We start from the raw sequence: 15,390 nt of genomic DNA, 5'->3' as shown, positions 1-15,390 counted from the left end.
CGTCCATCTCTGTCCGCAGCTGGACAATCAAGTCTATCTTCAGTTGGACCTGCGAAGTTGTGTTGTTAGTCACCACAATTAGCTCCTTATTATTAGCTTCAAAGACCTTTACCTTCTCAGCCAGGTCAGTGTGTTCCTGCTTCAGGGTCGAAGCCTCCTTCTGAGCTTTTCCCAGCTCGTCCTGAAGCCTCGGGAGGTCTTTAAGGGCCTTGTCTTGTCGCTCACTAAGGAGCCTGTACATATCCTTCTTCTGGACTTGCTCTTTGACTTTGAACTCGAGCTGGCTGATTTCCAAGCGGTACTAGAGGAAGCTTTCGTGGTGAAGCACTGATGTCTGTAAAACAACGTAAGTAGTAAGAGATATCAAAACATAAGCGGAATTCATAAAGGGGTATAAAGTGTTGGCGCCTTACCCAGTTCAATGCCTGCTGCGCCTCGTGAAAAGTCTTGACATGCCCACCTTGTTCATCTTTGCATGGTCCTCCTCGGTCACCAGGAATCGAAAGTATCTAGCTACTCTCACTGGAGCAGACAGGACCCGAGCATCCTCCGGGACTGTAAGAACGACTGTTCTCTTACGCCCAGGTTCCATGCTCGGTGCGAGAAATTGCTTCACCAGTTTTGGCTCGAACTCAACCTGCTAGCTCCCGAGGGAACGCCTTCTTCGGGATCTCCAGGTCACCTAGCCCGAAAAATCCTCCAATGTAAACATGTCTATGCCGTCAAAAAGGGATTTAAGGGGATCATCTGAACCCTGCACTCCCTCGCTTGACTTTTCTTTGCCCACTTGGGCCTCTTCGAGCATGGACTCGGTATAGGAGGGCGTCTCTATGATGTCAATGACACCGGTGCCTCCTTCGTAACGGGAGAGGCTTCGTGGGAAGTCACAGCCTCCATCTCCTCCTCAGGTTCCCGAGACTGAAGGGGATAGACCTTGCGGTCTCCTTTCTCGGTCGTCGCCTGCTCCCCAGTGGGGGTCGATCCATGGGCGACGAAGATGTCGTCTTCTTCAGGCTCATCCCTGAGCCGGTAGAGATAGCCAAGGTTCGGTGCCCTAGACTTGGTTTTCTTCTTGGGCTTCAGGGCCCGGGTGGCTACCATCTTCTTCCTCTTCCCCTCGAGGTTTGAGGAACCCGAGAACTTTCTCTTTTTCTTCTTCTCCTCCTTCGTAGCAGCCCCTGGCGGTCCCGAGGCGGAGGGCTCGACAGGCAAAGGCAGATCCTCGTACTCATCAAGCAGCCTAAGTTAGTGGTCTTAGGCAGACCTATAAGAAAAAAGGAAAAGTTAGCACTATATAAGTTAAGAACGTGATGGTAACTATTTCAGGGAAGAACCTCGCCATGAGAATGGGCCTTCCATTTTCACTTCGAAAGTTTGTGCCAGTCGCGCTCGGAATAAGGCATCTTCTTATAGATCCCCTTGATCCACTCCTTGAATCGGGGGATTGCATCTAGAACTCGGGCAACAACTCTACGACCACAAACACAAGCGATGTGAAAAAAGAAATAAAAAAGTAAGAAATACCCAAGAAAGACAATACTTATGGGATGCGTTCCACTCCTTGGAGAACGATAGAAACTCGGGGGGAATTAGGTCTTCGGTTTTCACCTGAACAAACCTCCCCTGCCAACCTCGGTCCCGATCCTCGTCAATGCTCGAGAAAGGAGCCTTTCTTGCTCGGTGGACGAGCTTGATCAGTCCCCCTCAGAAGATTCGGGGACTGTAAAGGAGGAATAGGTGGTTGAGGGTTAACAGGGAAGACTTGGTGTTGTTTACAAAGTGGAGCAAAAGAATCACAATCCTCCAAAAGATGGGTGGATTTGCCCAAGGCACACCTCGTACCTCTTACAAAAAGCAAGAACTACGGGATCTACAGGGTCTAGCATGAAGGGGTTAGTGTAAACACTCAGATACCCCTTCACATGAGTAGTTATATCGTTATTGGGCCAGGGACAACCACATCCTTACCCTCCCACTTATAGTTTGCTTGGACTACCGGTAGGGTTCTTCGGTGACAAAGCATATGTATCTCGATGATCCCTCACCTCGATCTTGTTGGCTAGAGGCCTTCTCGACCTTGAAGTCATCCCTGATGGAGCAGCCCCCGGGTATGAAGCTCTTCATGGGAGGCTCTAGAGCCACCACGGGTGCGACCACCTCGGTATCTGCGGCCGGGTGGGAAGATGAGGGGACAGCCTGCTGCGGCACTGACTTTAAAGTTTTAGCCATCATGATCTGGGAAAATATGAAGATTTGAAGAAATTGTATGAAGGTTTGAAGGTGGGAAGAAGATATGAAGATCTGAATTGGAAATCCAAGAACAAATATGAAGATTTGAGGATCAAAGATAAGGATATGAAGACTTAAAAGCAGAGTATGAAGATTTGAAAAAGTTAAAAGACGTTAGAAAATTCGAAGGTAAAAGCTAGGACAAAAAGTGAGAGAAGTATAAAGGTCGAAGTCTTTATAGGGAAAAATGCAACCAATGCACAACATTTCGCATTCGAAGACAACCATCCGATGACCAACACGTGTTCGAAGTCAGAACAACGCGGCTGATGGGATGTTTCGACTTACCCATCATCTCAATTAGGACGTACAAAGGAAGAAGTCGGTGCTCATCTATTCGTTTTCCATCGATCCGGCGAACCTACTCTCTGGAAAACATTGTTTCAATATGATTTATAGTCGTTCTTTAATCCTCCGAGGCTCTGAAAGGAGATAATTTTCAGGAAAAGTTTTTTAAAAAGTTCGACCAATGTTTGCAAAAACAATAATGTTCACCTCTTTTTGTTTTGATATTTTTATATTAGATCAATTTAACGAATTTGAACAAATGATGATCTATCTCTTTGAAACTGTACCTAATTGATACTCTCGTGAGAAAAATTGGACATTGACCTAACTCAATCCAAAAACTAGCTTATGAGGCAAAGATTGCACATGAACATATATGGAGACAACAAATAGCATACCTATGCCTCGGGACATTTACGGGCGGGGGGCCAAACCAGTGGCAAAGCCATAAAAAATTTCAAGGGTGTTCAAACTTGAAAGAAGTGAAAAAAATTCCCGACAAAGGATGTTCAATATATGTTATATACCTCTGAAAATTATTATTTTACCTATATACACAGTGTAATTTTTTGACGAGAACAATGTGTCTTCGTCCTGGTGCCCAGCATCCGGAAATACAATAACAGGATGGATCTATAGCTCATAACTTGAAAGAATAAGTATCTTGTGCCTAACTTAACAAAAGACTAGCTAGCTCATGAAGTAAAAATCGTCCAAGAACACATGAAGAGACAACAACATATTTCCTTAATTAATGAAAAAAAACTGATATGGAGTTCTTAATTGTGGTCCGACCCTTTCCCGAATTCCGTGCATAGTGGGAGCTTAGTGCACCGGACTGCCTTTGTAGTTTTAACAACAAATGCCAACCTCTCTATTAGAGTAAGAAATTCATAAAGAAACTTAGCTTTTATATTATATAGGGTGTATTTTGTAGAAGCGAAAATATTTCACGAGAAAAGTATTTTCCTCAATAATAAGTAATTTTCTTAACTTTTGATATTTGGTAAAGTAAGTAGACAAAATATCCTAAAAGTACCAATATGTTATAAATAGAATTGTATTTAAGGTGCATGTCTATATTTTAGGGAGATTTTAGGGTTTATTACTTGGTGGCTAAGTCACTTTTTTCCTATAAATATAGGGTTTTTATTCCATTGTTATTCATCCCAAATCAATAAGAATTCTCTCTCCCTACTTTTCTCTGCAATATTCTTATTCTTCTTTTATTGTTTTATAACACGTTATCAGCACGAGAGTCCAACCAATTGAGTAGAGGCTTTGGGATACGTGCATGATGCTCAACTTATACATAATATTGAGCATAATGATTGTCAATTGCTCCATGAACTTCCCTCAGGAATAGTTTCTGGATTTAAGGTAAGTATTTTATTTTATTTTATTAATTCTCTTTTAAATTCTTGAAATTCTATAATTTGATTTTAAATACAAGCAATGACAATAAATTTTTCTTATAACTCTAATAGAGTTTGTAATAAATTATAATCACCTGAAGTGGTAAAAGTTCTATGTCTTTCCATGATCAAATTCATGTATGATTATGAGCACAAGAAGTGGAAACCCGTCTCATTGAATTTGCTTCATTCTCGTTTCCTTAAGAGAATATGGTAGCAATATATAATAAGTCTGAAAGAAGATAAAACTATTACCGTGAAGGTATCAATGGATCTGGACGTGGCAATAGACGAAATTATAGTCTTCATCATTATGGTAATGAGAATAATAAGGATTCTCAAAATAATCATTCACTCTGTGAAAGTAATATTTTTCATATATTTGACATGAGAATTTGTAAAGCACATATAGATGATTATGGTCCATTCATGATGTGAATGTGATAACATGTGATTTACGAATACATATTCATTCTTGGAAGAATATGAACGTACTAGTGGTAGTGAATATATCACGCTCACCTCTAGAAGGAGGTTTGAGATGAAATAAGAAAATAATTTCATTATTATGGCATGAATTGTCATTGATCAAGTACCTATTATGATTATGCCAAAATATTATGGCAATGTGATTGTTACAGGACAAAAGTAATAGAAGCAACATATCTTGCCTATAATGATTTTGACCATGAACATTATGGTATAACTTTCTCCTTGAATGAGATATTCACCATATGGATGTTGATGAATATGTGGTAGTACACAATTAATTGAGAGCTCTGGAAGAGCCAATTATTACTATTTTGGAGGAATAAATTGATTATCAATACGGCATTGTGTTGTAGTAAGTCTCAAAGAAACTTATTGAATTTCTAAAGTATTAGCGAAAGTGGTTGGTTATATTGAGACTAAAATAAAGGAAATAGTTAATATCTTCTATTACTACAACTTGCAGCGGGGTAATATATAGGTGAAAAACTACCCGCTTTATTTTCCAGTTTGTACTACACAAATAAAAGAATGCCACAATAAAGTAGAAGTTTATTGATTTAAAAAAATACCATATCACAATAAACTTGGAATTTATTGAAAATTACACATGTCATGATGTAAACCTGAATTTATCAATATTGATAATTTATGCAGCTTGCATAATTGATTTAGCCATATTAATTTATGTATGATGTGCAAAAATAAAAGAAAATTTATATGGGTAAATATTAAAGAACTAGAAAGTTCTTTACGAATTCTCTTATGCTGCTTGTTCTCATTAATTAATGGACCAACTTAAATTTGGATTAAAACCCAATGATGAAAATATCAAAGGTGAATATGTGTCCGTTCACCTGCCATGTATACCACATAAGATGCATTTATGAGATGGTTACATGTGCAATTATCATTAACCCACAACCTGATGTTTGCGAGATAACTTGCTCAATAATTTAATTTAGAGCATATTCCAGATCAAGATAGTTCATCTTGATAAGTTGGTTCACATCACAGTTGGTTTAGTAAAATACTTTATTGAGTGCCTCCACTTATTAGCTAAACTATTGCTCATGAGAACAAAGTTATCTATATCAGTTTGATATACGTTATATACGAAAGTATATTACATTATCCCCTCACAAGTGGTTCAGGTTCAGGAACCAAATAATTTTATCTTATTATTAAAGTGCGGTGTATATTTTTATTAATACCATAATGCACAAAGATGGGCTTCCAAAGTTGAGGAAGCAAGTTAGTTTTTCTATCATGAGGGGAAGACATGATAAAAAGCTACAGAAAGAATTATCGTTTGTACATCTATATCCTCGAATAAGATAATATGAACTTGAAGTTCATAAAAAGATAATTCATCTTCAATATGTTGCAAAGCATGCCAGACGCATTTGTTGCCCCAAAGAAAGTAACTATATTCTTACTACAAATGCTCCTATTAGAATAAGTCCTAGAAGGACAAAGTCTATGGTACGCTTAAAGCGTATAGACAAATCGGTTTCAAATAAAATTCTTGATAAAAAAAGATGAGCAAATGATCAAAATGATCATAATAAGGAGGCAAGTGATCTAGAAGATCACATGACATAATATTTCATAAAATTTCAGGAGAGGTTCAGGTACCTGAAAATATGAATGGAGAGATCTCTATGTTATGTCTTTATGAAAAAATTTTGGAACCGATATAAAATGTTCGTCGACGACATCTATTATAGTGCTAAGTATAGATGGGGATCTTAAGTTTGTTGAATACGGACACAAAAATATTTGCCAAATGAAAGAGACAGAATTCGATTAGAATTTGTTTTATATGAAAGACATATAGTTTTGGACCTGCAGTTCAAATACTTGAAAGTATAAAGTCAATAGTGTGTGCAATCACTTTTATCTATCTTAGATGTCTAGCATGACATGAAAACTTGATATGCATCAAAAGTCTATTTAAGTGGCTTATATGACAATCCCCGAAGGATTTAAATCGCTTAAAGCATATACAATTCTTGGTTCTGAAGTACCACATCCAAAGTCCAATCTATGCACATATGTATCTTGCTATAACTATAAGCATGATAATATGATAGCGAGAATCTCTATGGAGATATTAAAAAGGCCGTTTCACGGAATTTTATGAAGACATTACATATCTATCAAGAATGATGATTTCAAGGTGCAACATATTCATTCAAATTAATATGGCTAATTTGTTTATCAAATCTCTATCAATGATCTTTTGAAGATGGTGCACATGATTGGGATGCGAAGGCTCAAATATGTGAATTAATGCTCTCATCAGGGGAGTTAATACGCGTTGTACTCTTTTTCCCTTACAATATTTTATCCCACTGGGTTTTCCTTGCAAGATTTTTAATGAGGCAACCAAAAGGCGTATTTTTAGATATGTGTACTCTTTTTCCTTTACTAGAATTTTTTCCCACTAGGTTTTATTTTAGTTATGGTTTTAACGAGGCATATTATCTGTTGAATAGACATTCAAGGGGAAGTGTTATAAATATAATTGTATTTAAGGTGAATGTCTATATTTTAGAGAGATTCTAGGGTTTGTTACTTGGTGGCTAAATCACTTTTTCCCTATAAATATAGGGGTTCTATCAATAATAATTCTCTCTCCCTACTTTTCTCTGTAATATTCTTCTTCCTCTTTTGTTATTTTATAACACAATACATAATCTACGCAAATATCATGGTGGTGAAAATGGGGATGGGGGCCAAAGCAGGGGTGACAAATGATGGGGAACCCTCTTTATATACTAGAGGAATCCTAAGAGGTATAATTCTAATTACGGAAGTAAATCTCATGATTGATATAAATAACCGCCCTTGATTTGATCTACTTCGAGATTTCCGCCACGATCTCCGACCGGTACGGATATCTCGCCTTTCCGTTATTGCATTCCACTCGAAACCGGTCTTACTTAGACTCGATTTCTGCTGGCCTCGGTCTCGACAAACACTTCGATCTTTGGACTCGATGCCTCGTCTTCAAGCTCGGATCTAATTTATTACGAGGTTACCCCCGATGCAGCTCCTATGTTTCGATCAAATAGCAAAATCGGGTAGGCCCGATTTTGATCGTATACAGATAGTCCCCTCGTTTCTTAGAGTGTAATGAGAAGAAACAAACTAAGCCTTCGATTTTACACCTTGACCAATTATGATGTCACCCTCGATACGTAAGCGATGGAGGCGACTGAAGCGTTGCGTCTGCACAGTTCTCAAGATCATTAATTAGCGCCAGTTGATGGTCAGCCACTAGTGCCCTTGAACCGTCATGGCAAGCATTATAAATAGACCATTTTCACAATTTTGCCAAACTTTACTCCCAAAATCTCTTCTAATCTTCAAAGCACTCCTACTTCCTTCACGTTTCTTAATTCTGCAAATTATTTACATCCTTCTGGCCATCCCTCTCTTAAAACAACAAACATCATCTTCTTCTTTTCTTTGAACTCATCGTACCCGCTGATTTTGACGGCCCATTTGGCAAGTCGGCCCGAGAGCTCGGGCTTATGAAAAATGTTGCGAAGGGGATAAGTGGTTACAATACAAATTGGGTGACATTGAAAATATGGTTTTAATTTCCTAGAGGCGCTTATTATAGCAAGCGCTAATTTTTCTAAGTGTGGGTACCTGGTCTCTGCTTCATCTAAAGTTTGTCTAACATAGTAAACAGGAAATTGCGTACCTTGTTCTTCTCGAACTAAGACACCACTCACCGCGACCTCCGAGACCGCCAAATATAAGTAGAGTTGCTCGTCCGTTTTCGGAGTATGAAGCAATGGTGGGCTCTAAGGATACCGCTTTAATTCTTCCAATGCCTGTTGGCATTCCGGGGTCCAAGTAAAATTGTTCTTCTTTTTGAGAAGTGAGAAGAACCTGTGGCTTCGATCAGAAGAAGATCTCGAGATGAACCGGCCTAAAGCAGTTATCCGTCCTGTTAGCCTTTGTACGGCCTTAACGCTGTCCACGACTCTGATATCTTCTATTGCCTTGATTTTATCGAGGTTTATCTCGATTCCCCGATTTTATACCATGAAGCCGAGGAACTTGCCTGAACCGACCCTGAATGTACATTTCTCGGGGTTGAGCTTCATGTTGTACTGTCTCAATATGTCAAAAGTTTCCTGCAAATGTGTCAAAAATGGTCCTCTGCGCAGGGACTTCACTGGCATGTCATCAATATAAACCTTCATTGATTTACCTATTTGTTCTTCGAATATACGGTTCACTAGGCGTTGATAAGTAGCACCAACATTCTTTAGCCTAAACGGCATTACATTATAGCAATAAGTACCGTACTTAGTGATAAATGAGGTCTTTTCCTGATCCTTCGGGCTCATTTGTATTTGGTTGTATCCGAAGTAGGCATCGAGAAAACTGAGGATCTCGTGGCCGGTCGTGGCATCGATCATGCGATCGATGTTCGACAGTGTAAAGGAGTCCTTAGGGCATGCTTTGTTTAGGTCTTTGTAATCTACACACATTCTAAATTTATTCCCCTTCTTGGGGACTACAACTATGTTTGCTAACCACTCGGGATATTTTACTTCCCAGATGGATCCTATTTTGAGAAGTTTGGTTACCTCGTCCTTGATGAATGTGTGCTTTACCTCGGACTATGGCCTCATCTTTTGCTTTACCGGTATGAACTTTGGGTCCAAACTCAATCGATGAGTGGTGATCTCCGGTGGGATCCCAATAATGTCAAGGTGGGACCAAACAAAACAATCCATATTTTTAATAAGGAATTTAATGAGTTTTTCCCTGAGCTCGGGGGTTAACCTCGTGCCCAGGTATACCTTTCGATCGGGAAGGTGCTCGATCAGTATGACTTATTCCAGGTCTTCGACCATTGACTTCATGGCATCGGAATCATCGAGGGTTACGAAGGTTCGAGGTATCATGCAATCATCATCCTCGATAATTTCCTGCTATTCCAATCTAGTCGAAGCCGGCGACTGTGGTTGCTATTTGACCTTCTGCTTTTCCTTTGATTCCGGTCCCTTTGTTAATGTGAGAGTTGACACTAGTATCACCTCATCGATTGCAAACATCTCTTTGGCTGCTGGTTGTTGACCGTACACCATTTTGACTCCTTCTGGTGTTGGGAATTTCAAGACTTGATGAAGCATTCAAGGTACTGCCCTCATATTATGGATCCAAGGTCTTCCGAGCAGCGCATTATACCTCATATCTCCTTCGATCACGTGGAACTTCGTTTCCTGAATAGTTCCGGCCACGTTCACTGGCAACATGATTTCCCTTTTGGTGGTTTCATTCGCCATGTTGAAACCATTGAGTACTCGAGATGCAAGCACGATCTAATCCTGAAGGCCGAGTTGCTCCACGACCCTCAATCGGATAATATTCGTCGAGCTACCTGGATCAACCAACACACGTTTAGCTTGAATTTTATTCATAAGGATAGATATTACCAGTGCGTCGTTGTGAGGTTGTTTGATCCCTTTTGTATCCTCATCGTTGAAAGATAAGGTATCTTCTGGTAAGTAGTCCCGGGTACGCTTCTCCCTTGTGATTGTGACTTTGGTGCGTTTAAATGTCGGACCCTGAGGGATATCAACTCCGCCGACGATCATATGAATCACGTGTTACAGTTCCTCCTGTTTGTTTTTCCTGTTTGCATCCCTGTCTCTGAAGTGATTTTTTGCTCGGTCAAGAATTCTCGAAGATGACCTTCATTGAATAAACGAGCTACCTCCTCCCTTAATTGTCTGCGGTCCTCGGTTCTGTGACCATGAGTTCTATGGTACTTGCACATTTGATTCAGATTCCTTTGAGCTGGATCCGTTTGCAGGGGTCTGGGCTATCTAGTATCCTTGATTCGTCCAATGGCTGATACAATACTTGAAGCATCGATGCTGAAGTTATATTCCGATAACCGTGGTGCTTCCTTAGGCTCGACATGTTTATCAAAGCCATTCTTACTCATGATTCCCCGAGAGTTTTGATCTCGATCATTCCTTCGATAATTTCAAATTACGTCCCGGTCCGTTGTTCCTTCGATTTGCGCTATATGGTTGGTATCGTCTCTGTTCGATCGGGGCTCTCTGTCGATGTCCCTTTGAATCCTACCTTCGGACCTGTTTGGGTAAACAGAACCGGATGGAGATCCCAACTAATCATCCTCGACTCTGATCTTCGACTGGTACTGATTATGCACATCGGCCCTGGTCACTACTGGATATTCAATCAAATTCTACTTTAGTTGACGTGATGCTATCGAACTTCGCTCGTCCAAAGCCTGAGTAAAGGCTTGAACAACCCAATCATAGATAACCGAGGGTAGGTCCATACGTTCTATCTGAAATCAAGATACGAATTCCCTTAGCATTTCATTGCCCTTTTGTCTCACTTTGAAGAGGTCCGACTTCCTGGTCGCGACCTTTATAGCTTCGGCGTGCGCCTTTACGAATGAATCAGCGAGCATGGAGAAAGAATCGATGGAATTGGGCGGCAAATTGTAGTACCATATCATTGCCCCCTTTGATAAAGTTTCTCCGAATTTTTTCAAAAAAAACGGATTCAATCTATCATCTTCTAAGTCATTTCCTTTTATTCCGCATATGTACGAAGTGATGTGTTCATTAGGATCGATGGTCCCGTTATACTTGGGGATGTCTGGCATACGGAACTTCTTAGGAATGGGCTTCGGAGCCGCACTTTGAGGAAAAGGCTTCTGCACGAACTTCTTCGAATCTAAACCCTTTAGGATCGGGGGAGCCCCCGGTATTTGGTCAACTCGTGAGTTGTACATTTCTACCTTTTTGTCATTAGCCTCGATTTTCTTTTCACCTGATTCTATCCGTTTAGTGAGCTCCTCGAGCATTTTCATGATGGCGGGATCAGTTCCCGATCCATTATCGTTCAATTTTTCCTGCAAGGGTTCGACCCTATGAGCAATTTCCTGTGATGTATCGAGTTCGATTATGCTTGGGGCTCGATTCTAATTTTGGAGTTGCGCTATCGCGGCCTGCTGAGTTTGTAGCATGTCAAATATCATTCGAAGGCTAATTCCGCCTTCTTCGCCATTTGTGTGTTCCGATCGGCTGCTCGGGCATCTCTGCGGATGATATTTTCAGGGTCAGCGCCTAAATCTCCACAAATGGCGACATGAGAAATGACATCAACCGGGTCCACAGCCTGTGGTGCGTCGGGATTGATCGGAGATACTCCGATTCCCGAGGCGACTACGTGCTCGTTTTCGCCGTGAATATCAAGGCCGGTGTCAGTGTGAGTGGGTACTACTTGAGAGTTTGACATGTTGATTCCTGAAATAAAAAATACTCACAAGAACAAGCGTAAAAGTAGTGTGTGTTATGAAGGTTAAAATATTAAGCAATCACTATTATCCTTAACCCCACGATGGGCGCCAAACTGGTTACCCTAAAAATCGAGTAACAATTAAACTTGAAATGTGGTTTTAAGGATACGTGATTTCACTTAATATCAATTGATCAACTTAGAAATAAATGATGTGAATTGAAAATAATGTAGAACAAACCAGTGCTTGGACAATGCCCTCGAGATGTTGGACCCTCGAGGGTTACAAAATAGGAACAGTTAAAGAATAATAAGCTGATGAACAATAGAGAAATATTATATTGCCTTGATCCCTATGAATGTAAGGTGTCTACAAATGATGAGGCCCCCTCTTTATATACTAGAGGAATCCTAATTGTGGTATAATTCTAATTACAAAAGTAAATCCCATGATTGATATAAATAACCGCCCTTGATTTGATATGCTTCGAGATTTTTGCCATAATCTCCGACCGGTTACGGATATTTCGCCTTTCTGTTATTGCATTCCACTCGAAACCGGTCTTACTTAGTCTCAATTGCTGCTGGCCTCGGTCTCTACGGACACTTCGATCTTTGGACTCGATGCCTCGTCTTCGAGCTCGGATTTGATTCATTACGAGGTTACTCGCGATGCAGCTCCTTTGTTTCGATCAAATAGCAAAATCAGGTAGGCCCGATTTTTGACCGTATACAAAAGCACATGCTAGGATCAAATTCCTAAAAAAAGATTTCTAAAACTTATTAAATTTCATATATGATTATGCCAAAGAATATTTTTATTAAAAAATTTATACTATAAATATCCTTGAAGAGAAGCAAAGAAGAAGAGGAAAGAGGGGGTTAGATGAATGTACATTTGATGTGTACCCTAATATATTTATGTTTTCTAATGACGTGTACTCTATATAATACTCCGAGACAAAGCTGAAAAGCTAGTACAAATCAGTAGTTAAAAGTAACAGACTTCACAGACAACTGACAAGAGCAAAGCGCGTGGGCCCATCGCGTGGACTTTTTTGCGCACGGTCGTAGTAGCTATCTAGGTGGGTCCTACTTCTTGCAATCTCTTTTCTCGTCATGCGAATTTTTTCAGTTCAATGCTCCTTGGTCACTGCCACGTACTCAGATAATGAAATTGACGGTCAAAATTGGCGAGTAAGAGTAAAAACACATCTTTTTTTTTTTTTTTACTTAATTTGTCGTTTTGATTACTTTAAATTTATGTCACATAAAATTTATTAAAAAACAAGCATGTTTAGTTGATTTTTCTATTTTTAAAAGTTAAATACGAAATTTCTGATTAAGCTTAAAAGGAACTAATCTATCTATCTCACTATAATTGTTGATTGTTAGTGAAAAACTAGCTTAGAAGAAGAGGAAGGTGTTGAGAATTGAGCGAGTATGTGGGACCCGGTGTAACTGAGAAAAACTGGGGACCACAATTCATAGAAACCGCCAACCTGAATCCCTGAATGGGACAGGAACGAACGAACTACTCCGATTGCGATTTTAGGCGCGAAAGGCTAAACAAACGTACACCCCATCTGAATTTTTTATCACGAATGGTGGATATACCAAATTATATATATATATATTAATTAACAAAATATTTAGCAACAAATAAATTCTATTTTTTTTTGTGCAATAACAACGCATAGTAGTTTATAATAATACTAGTTTAAGGTACGTGTTTTTCGCGTGTATCCCATATCAATAAATATAAACTTTTAAGTATAAAAAAGAAAGAATTACAGCCCATGTCACTTGGCCTAATAGCCCAACCGAAAATGGCTCACATTTGAAGCTCTTACCATATTTAGCCCATGTTGTACATAACTTGAAGAAAACTTCTCTGCCTTTAGCCCACTATTAAAAACATACTTTTAGGGTTTTTATTATTTTCTTCTTTCTTCATTCTCTTCTCTCTCTCACCGCCTCTCACTTCTTTCTTTCTAACCCACATAGATCCCTCATCCTCTCTTAACCTAGCCCCCGCTATTCCCCCTCCTCTACCCCCCCCCCCCCCTACGCAGTTCTGCCATTAATGGCTCGAAGAAGGCTCGAAGAAAGACTTCGTCGTCCGTGGTGGCAAGCAGAAGAATGAAGAAGATTTTTGAAAGAAACATGAAAATACACACAGATCTGAAAATAAATAGCTCTCAAACTTGATTTGCACCAAAAAAATAACCACTAATGTTGGAAGATTTTGAAGTTTGAAGTTCTGGTCATTATTATTATGACCTTGAAGTCTCGAATCTGAAATTGGGTTTGGATAAAAACGGCGAATAACATTTCGCTAAGAATTTTCGTGTTTTTAATATAATATAGATAGATAGATATAGGTTATGCTTAATTAATGAACTAGGTAAATTCTTGTTGATCAGGTTTAAATCTTAGTAGAATAAAACACATTAGGAGATTTTTCATCTATCTAACCTTAGTGGATTAAGATTAACCTATCTTTGTTGGTGAGAAATAGCAAATATTAAGAAAATAATCTAGATATACACATGCCCGGCTTGGACACCACTCAATTTTTTTTTTTAAATATTGAGGTAATGATATACGTAATATGAGTTGGTAACCTAAAAAATACAATAAAAGTTTGGTCAAACACCTCAAAAATTTTAAAAAATAAATATTTTTAGAAAATACAGCTCTTGGAAGTTTGGTCAGATAGGCTATTAGTTCACCAGAGTTTCTTTAGCCATCTAATTGTCCGCTACTTTATCTAAAAAGATCAGTTGCCTTTTTCATTTGTAATTTGATTTTCTTTTATGATTTTTCTCATTTATATACTAACCTGTAACGACCCGATCGATCGTTTTGAGAATTAGCATCCCGTTCGGCGGCTTAAGGTCTCGAGCAACTTCATATTATGTATTATGACTAGCGTGTCTGATCGAGTTCGGACTCGGATTATTCGGGATCAATTTGGAAAAAGGATTCTTGTTTTAGAAGCTTAAACGGTAAGAGTTGACCGGAGTTTGACTTTTGTATAGACGACACCGAAATGGAGTTTTGATTATTCCAATAGCTTCGTATGGTAATTTTGGACGCAAGCGTGCGTCCGGATTTGGATTTGGAGGGCCGTAGGATAATTTAAATCATTTTGGCGAAAATTGAAAAGTTGAAGTTTTGGAAGGTTAAGAGGTTTGATCGGGAGTTAACTTTGTAGATATGGGGCTTGACGATTCCAAGAGTTGGATTAGCTCCGTTATGTCATTTGAGACTTGCATGCAAAATTTGACGTCATTCCGGGTTGATTTGATATATTTCGGCGCGAGTTGTAGAAGCTGAAAGTTCATAACTTCATTAAATTCGATTTGAGGTGTGATTTGATGTTGCTTGATGTGATTTGAGGCCTCTAACAGGTCCGCATTAAGTTTTGGGACTTATTGGTATGTTCGAACGGTGTCTCGAAGGGCTCGGATGAGTTTCGGATAGGTTTGGGTTGTGTTGCGCTGGTTTTTGATGTTTCGACGTCGTTTCTTCAAGCATAAATGGTACCACAGTAAGCAAATGAGCTCCAATTTCTGTTTTGATTGAAGCA

The sequence above is a fragment of the Nicotiana attenuata genome, unplaced genomic scaffold (genome assembly GCF_001879085.1).
Source record: "Nicotiana attenuata strain UT unplaced genomic scaffold, NIATTr2, whole genome shotgun sequence".
NCBI lineage: Eukaryota > Viridiplantae > Streptophyta > Magnoliopsida > Solanales > Solanaceae > Nicotiana > Nicotiana attenuata.
Note: the sequence above shows the minus strand (reverse complement) of the source record.